This window comes from Psammomys obesus, unplaced genomic scaffold (assembly GCF_907164565.1).
Source record: "Psammomys obesus unplaced genomic scaffold, mPsaObe1.curated_primary_1811, whole genome shotgun sequence".
Lineage (NCBI taxonomy): Eukaryota > Metazoa > Chordata > Mammalia > Rodentia > Muridae > Psammomys > Psammomys obesus.
In genome coordinates, this window is record NW_026596046.1 from 38,120,786 (window position 1) to 38,129,191 (window position 8,406).

The window sequence follows — 8,406 nt, forward strand, 5'->3', positions numbered from 1 at the left end:
AGTTCTGGTGCCTTGCACTTTCTTTACAAAGCATATTTGTTACACAGGAAATTACTTCTTGATTTTACTTTTTTGACTCCTCATTGTCAATATATAGAAATACAACTGCTTTTTTGTGGTGATCATGTGCTAATTTCTAAATAGGATGTAACAGTATTACTGTGAATTATTTGGGATTTTCCTACACAAAATCTACTACACCTGTTAAAAAAAAGATATTTTCAGTTTTTTTTTTTTAAAGAAAAGAGCTTAAAAATGTAAACAACCCTAAATGTTCATCCAGGGCTGAGGTATAAACACAAATGAATATTATCAGTGCCAGAGGTTACTCAGACATAAAGAAATGGAAGATTGATATACTTGCAATAATGAGCTAGACATAAAAGACTGCGTTATGCCACTTATAGTAAGTGTCTTGAATAAATAAATTCATGAAACAGAAAGAAAATTAATGCCTTTTGAATTAAAGAGGAGAGGTAATAAAAACGATTAAGTATTAAGGTTCCTTTTGAGGTAACGGAAATGCTTTTGCACTGTGGTTGTGTATGACCAGCACAAGAAATGCACTAAGTATTTCTTGGATTGCTTACATCAGAAAACTAAGATGATATTTCTGTGACCACCACTTTTAAAACAGTGTATGAAGGCTGAAAAGTCAGCTCGGGGGTTAGGAGGATGGGCTGTTTGAAGAGAACACCCACACAGGGACCCAAACCTTCTGCTTCCCAGTCCACTCCAAGGCACCCAGCTCCCTCTTCTGGCCTAGTTGGGTTACCAGACACAAACACAACACATTTACACATCCAAGCAAAGCACTCCTGCACATAAAATACAAGTACATAAGTCCTGAAAGAAAATTTTCCCCATGAAATTATTTATTTTATTTTCTTGCAATTAAAAAAGGCTATGTAAGAAGAAGAAACAGCCATGTTTTGCTATTGGGCTATATGAGCTTCTATTAAAAACTGTAACTTATGTTTACTAGATTGGATAGTAGAGAAGGCACATCAGAGATGAATCATAGTTGTGTATTGACCAGAAAATATAATTTATTTCTGCATCAGATAACTTAAGATTGTTTCTTTTTCTTTCTTTCTTTCTTTCTTTCTTTCTTTCTTTCTTTCTTTCTTTCTTTCTTTCTTTCTTTCTTTCTCTCTCTCTCTCTCTCTCTCTCTCTCTCTTTCTTTCTTTCTTTCTTTCTTTCTTTTTTTTTTTTTCAAAGACAGGGCTTCTCTGTGTGTAACTCTGGCTGCCCTGGGATTCACAGAGATCCTCATGCCTCTGCCTCCTGAGTGCAGGGATGTAAGGAGTAAGATATACCGAAATTTATTTTGGCAAAATGTATTCTGTGGTTATTAGGTATTACTTTGATGTGAATGTAGATCTCTTGATGGGTATTCAGAATAAGATTTAAAATGGTTTCAACTTAGTTGAAATAATTAAAGCTGTAGTTAGAGTCATTACCTTGATAGAAGCTTTGAAAATACTCTTCAGAATAGAGCACATATATCAGAAATACATTTTATATCTTTGTTTCATATATCCCTCTGCTTTCCTTAATTTCACCGTTGGCATGTTTTGTATGGCCACTACCAAAAGCAGAGTTGGTCTAGTCAAGGACATTTAGAAACAAGTCATGATATTCTTCTCTTTGCAACAACTTGTGGCATTTTAGTACATACTACACAGTTGTCCGTGAAGATGAATTTAATCTTTATTTACTGGCAATCAACTACACTAGTGTGAATAATCTTACTTGCACGTGCATGCAAGCACACACACACATACATGTATGACCCATAGGTTTTATTTTGTTTAATAAGATCTGTGAAAGTAATCTGAAAAATGTAACATATTCAAAGGGTGAAGAAAACGTGTAGACAGATATAATGGCATTTTAGCATTCATGGAAACAGATTTTATATAGGCTGATCTTGTCCTTTTGATAAAAAGTACCTTCAAGGCTCTTTGAGGTTTCTTGGTGCTTAAGACAAATTATTAATGGTAAAATAAAAATTTTAGATGTGCCAAGGATCTGATTTAAATAACAGCCCCATTTATAAATCTGTGTACTGTCAAAGTTAGGAGGAATATTTTTAAGAACGTTAAACAAACCTAGAGCTATGTCAGTGCAGTACATCAGCTGGCATTGTACTGCATTAAGAACTTTCTGATTCTCTTAGAGCTTTTGTCTTTTTCTGGGTATATTTTTATTATTTTATTTTAGTATGTTTGCACACTTACCCATATTTTAAGGATAATTTTAATTTTATGTGCTTTATATTGTTTAAAAAACTAACTGAATTATGATCTGTTTGTGGTGTTAGTCAACTTATTTTTTTAATAGAAACATTTGAATTGCTATAAATCATTTTTCTTCCCCCTTTGGGAGGAATTTTTCATTTTTTCTTAATTGTATGTGCTTTGGGAAAATTCTTTTTTCTGCTTATTTATGAGGTATAAAATGTTTTAATGGTAGTTTCCTTTGTATTTCCCATACAAAAATATTGGATTATAATTTTAAATATAAATTTAAAGTAACTTTAAATTTCATTAATCAGGATATTCATTCAAAAATACTTTAACACCTAATATGTGTTATTTAACTTGCTATTTACTGCATGTAAAAATATCAAATAACATTTGTCATAATATTAATAATTTTAAATTTATAAGTGATACCAAAATATAAGAAGATTTTTATACAACCACAGAGTTAAAATTGCAAAATATGGTTGATCATCCTGATACTTTCCTAGCTACCTCGTCCAACTTTGACATGAGGGCTTAAGCCTAGTCTTACTGTATCTTGGCGTGCTTGGCGATATCGCTTTAAAGCCTGCTCTTTTCTGAAGGGAAAGAGAAGAGGAGTGGATCTGGAGGAAGGGGAGAAGTTGCAAGGAATTTAGGGAGCAGAAACTGCTATTGCGATATATTGTATGAGAGAGGAATAAGTAAGTATGTAAGTAAGTCAATAAATAAGGATAGAAAGAAAGAAATATAAGTCAGGAATCGTGTATTTCCCAAGGCAGAGGTGGAGATTTTTAAGGTAGATGAAGTTTCAGAAGAGTTTTGGTGTTGATAATAGGACCTAAAAGGAAATGGCTTGCAAACATACCTGTGTGACATAAATAGACAACATTACATCAACAAAAAGGAATTCTCTGCCCATCTCCATCAGGCAGGATCATAATCATATTTCAGCTCCAAGAACAATGAAACACTTGTCTCACTAGGTCCCAATGTTTTCTTTGGTTTTACATTTTAAGAATATCTGTTTTGAAGAACACTATTACGCAGAACACAACAGTGACTCTCATAAAAACCAGTCTATTAGCATTCAGTGCAAGCCCCCAGAAGCAAACCAGGGAGAGAGGGAGAAACAGTGATTAGTAAACAATCAGGCAGTACCGACTCATCTAGAACCCAGTGCTGAGTAATCACTTGTAGTCACTGGAAGTTTATTCCGAGAGACTATGGAAATACTACAAGTGAATGTAGGTCAGGTGTGACCAAGGTCAAATATGAGGCATTTGACAAACTGGAGGGTTGAATCCAAGCTTCATAATTCAGTGTGATATTCTCTGGACCTCAACAGTTCCAATACACTGGTATCCAGGTCAGCATACATTGCTGTTGGATGCAAATCAGGGAGCTCCTTCTGAAAAAGATGAAGGTTCTTAGGATAAGATCCATGGAAAGTGTAAAAGATGTCTTCATCTGATATTTGGAAGATTTAATAAAAATTAAGGCATAAGGAAACAAGTCATAAAAATAAATTAATTAACTTGGAAACTTCAAGAATAATACCTACAAAGCACACATACATTATACAAGAGTGTGGTGGCCAATTTTGTCAACTTGACAAGGCTTAGAATCTTCTGCCAGACAAATCTTTGGGCATGTCTGTGAGGGAGCTTCTGGACTGGAAATTCCTACCCAGAATGTGTCTGATGGCCTCCCATGTGGTGATGCTTCAGAGTAATAGAATGGGAAATCAAGTAGCACACACAGAGTCATCTTTTTGCAATTTCTGACTGAGATGCAAGGTTACGAATTGCATCGTAAGCCTAACGCCATGCCTCCCTGCCGCGGCAGGCTGAATCTGTTCCCCTCGAACTGTGAGACTAGGTAAACAACCTCTTATGTTGCTTTTGTGGCGTATTTGATCACAAGATGAAAAAGGTTAATCATGTGCTTACATATTTACTGCCAGATTCCCAAGAAATGAAGAGTTAAAATTTGCCATCAATTCTTGAAGAAGCCTCATCTAAACATTACTGTTATTTACTCAGTAAAAAGGCAGGGTACAAAAAAATTGCTAAGATGGTAGTGAGGATTAAGTCTGTGAATACACAGAAAGTTCTCAGTACTGTACCTGCTATATAGTAACATAAATGTAATCTATTACTTCAAAATAAGAAAAGAAAGTTCATCCCAAACAAATCTGTTACATCATTGGGAGATGACCAATGAACTTTTCCTTGAGAAAAAAAATGAAGTGGAGATAGGCATGGCGGAACATACCTGTAATGCGTTTGGATGCAAAAGGCAGGGAAAACAGGAGTTTAAAGTCTTTCTCAGCTCCATAGTGAATTTGAAACCAGCCTGGGCTACATGAGTCAAAAACAAACAAACAAACAAACAAACAAACAAACCCAAATAAAACTCACAAAATCAAAAGGAAACAAAGTAACCAAATGACAGCGAGTCCAGTTATGAAGTTATATGAGCTTCAGCAGTAACTGTTGCCCTTGCTCAGAGTTACTGCTTGAACTTGATCACAGACCTCATTGCTGAAGACACTCATATCTGGGCCATAGAACATGGAGCAATAAAGCCTGTGATGACTTGGGACTTTCATTCTGCCAGAATGTGGTCCATAGGCTGGTAGGAGAGAAAAGTCATCAGTAGTCTATCCCAGCTGTGAATCTTGCTAGCACAGTTATGACTGACTTGGCAAAATACTTCCCTTTGGTGTCTTGGATGGTATGGGGTAATCAATGGATTTCTGACTGGATTTAGGGCTCACTCCATGGGACAGACCTCATCCTTGGTACTGTAAAACTGTCCATGAGCCCACAAACAGGTACATCATAGGCACTAGTGGAGATCTTACTACTGTTTTCTTTTGTGAAACAGACGTAATATCAAACTGCCCTGTAAGTACTTATCTGTATAAGCATAGATCAGTGCAGGTTTCTACCCTTACCTAGTTTTAACAGTGAACAGCAATTAGTATAACAATTGTTCAGAGCAGAGAGACTGAGTACTGTGGGGTGTTCAGCCCTAAAGGGGAAATACGTATTGTATTATACCTGCTCCCCTCACGGCTCAGGGAATACTGTGGATGAGAGGGACCAGAAAAGGTGTAAGAGCCAGATTGGGGAGGGCAGTTGCAAAACAATGTCTTCTAGTAATGACAGGGTCATTGCTCTTATGAGCTCACAGCATCTTGCACAAGAGCAAGCAAGCTAAGATTTCAGCACAGATGAGAGAAGAGTTCATGAAGTCTCACCCAAAGCTGAGGAGCTTTAAACAGCTAAAAGGCTGCCGGAGTAGGGAGACTCAAGTGTTCTTTAGGAAAGTGACCCATACTCCGGGAACGATGCTACACATTTGCATACGGAAATTACTGATAAGACTCAGTGGGTTATAAAAAGAGCTCAAGTTGAGACAGGGTTTGGCAAGGGATTTCTGGGAGGACTTATTGGGGAGTAGAGGGCATATGTGATAAAAACCGCATTTGGGTGAAATACTCAACACATTAAAGGTTCATAAAACAGAACAACTATAAAATTGTTATAGATCCCTTTTTCTTGTTTTGAAATAATGTTGATGAAGCAAAGCACTTAGTAATTATTAAACAAGTGTGTGCAAGTGGACGCTCACAAACTCACATGTGCATAATACAAATGACACCGTTCACTTATGTGTCATCTGAAAGCAGTAGAGTGACAAGCTCCATCTACTTGTCCTCCTCCCATAGGGTTACCTTGTTTCCACAACAACACTTTTGTCTCTGAAGCTCAGTGACATCCTCTGGGATACCGAACACAGCGTCCTTCAAAGGCTCAGTTCAATATTTCAGATATCAGGGGATTTAGAGACAAAGGGCCATGTATGTGCATATAAGCACAGTATAGAGAACAGGATTCTGATGTTTTTGGATCACCAACCTGAACACCTGGAACAGATTGTTTTTCAGCTCTCTCTCTCTCTTTTTTCCATCTGGAAACTGGGTATGGGAAGGACATGTGGCAGGCTATCCAGGCACAGGGTGTTTTTGTGAGTGGTTGTAGATCCATTGCAAAGAAGCTTTGTTACAGAGCACAGCTGCTTTCAGTGTATCCCACTGATTGTCCAATTGATTGATTCTCAGAAAGGCATTTTTTGTTCCATTCACCTAGATCAAAGACAGTCATGAAAAAAGTTGCTCATTCTTTGGGGAAGATAGTCCCTACAGTATTCAGGTTTCATTTCTGTGTAGCTTTTCATGAAAATCTGTATTTTCCCTGAACAAACAGGCATCACTGAAAATGCTGGGAGTGAGATGTGAATAATGGCCAAATAAGTAGCCATGGAAGAGATGCCGCTCATGGTCTGGACACGTGTTTGTCCCCTGTGCTTCTTGTCCTTCAGAAGCAAAATCTAACTTACCGTCTTCTTTCAAGACATGCTTAGACCATCTGTGTTTCATCCATATTAGCAGCAAAGCCAAATTGGGTGAGTCTACTGTGATGTTAAGGGGAAACTTGGGCTGTAAAGACTGAGGATGGAAGGGAAGATGGAAATCAATCACGTTCAGTATTGTTCTGCACACTGAGATGTCGTGTTTCAGGTTATTATTTCTACAGAACTCTCACATAAGAGAAGTCTGTTTTTGCTGGGAAAATAAGGGTGTATAATATTGAAATCATTTTGTATTTTACTGAAAAATGTTTTAATTTATACTAAGTATTGTGTTGGTCACTGTTAGACTGAATGTCTGGCGGAGAAGTTTACAAATATATTGAAGATGCAGAAGGTAAACCAATAGTGGTCATTAGAATTATGCCAATGAAGTGAACATGGGTAACATAAAGAGCACATTTATCTCACACTTGGAAATAAACTTAAGGATACAAGACGCCATCTTGGAGATATGCTTTCAGTACTACACCCCGAAGTGCTCATGGACTCCTTAGTCTTCCTACTTGCTTCTGATGCACGCACATATGCACTGAGAGTTGACTGTTCCGGGGTGTGGTGGCGCATGCCCTTATTTGCAGCACTCAGAGGCAGGTAGATCTACCTGAGTTCAAGGCCTAACTGGTCTACCCAGTGAGTTCCAAGACAGTGAGGCCAAGCAGTAATAGCCTGTCTCAAAAAAATGTTGAAAAAAATGTTGACTGTTACTATTGAGGGGGTAAAAAGTAATGATCTCTTAAAAATCTGTGACAGTTTCAAGCTAGAAAGTAAGGACATATTTCTGCTTAATTTATTTTTTTCAGGAATTTTCAAGGTTTTTGTATAAAAAGGCAAGGTTAATTGCAATATTAACATTTAAGAGCTTGGCTACCTTTAGCAAGGAGGAAAGAGAAAACTGATGTCTAGGAATGAGGGGAGCTTGTCATCTCTTGAGCGCACAAGTCATTTGTCTTATAATGCACCTAGCCTCACATAAACTTATGCATGTTAATTTGAGAATGTATATCACATGACAATAAATATCTTAATGGTTACCTTTTGGGATGTAGACCAGAGGTAGAATACCATCATGCGGGAGGACCTAAATTCAGCTCACAACAAACCCAAAATAAAAACGAACAATATTTTATTTTAGTTTATTTTCCATTATAAGATAAACACATTTGATTAATTACATGTCTATATTTACATACTATTAATAAAAGTTTCTTATATATGTAAGTAGAAAGATTTCTGTTCTACAACACACTACAATCTAAGACATTAACAAGGAAAAATTTGTACATAAAAAAAATCTCTGTTGTAGTTTATATTTTATGTCTCCAAAGTAACTACAAGCCAAATCTTATACAGCCATTACACTGTAATATCAGGTTATTTCCATCATGCACAGAGTCAATGATTCACTTCATGGAAGATCATTAACAATATCTGATTTCCTCTAATATTCTATTCCTCAGTTAAGAGATTGTAGGAAAACATAGTCTGCACCATAAAATTCCGTTGAGTGATTTGATGAATTAAAAATATGATGTGCCACCAATGAGAGTTCCTGTGTCACAAGTGACAGGATGGAAAGATGAAGACGCAGAATCATCCCTCAATATCATACTCTGGACAAGTTGCTGTCCAACCCTGTCACACAGAAAATCTGGAGTTTTAAGGGAACATTTGTTGTTGTTGTTACCACCACGTTATCATCATCATCATCAAGAG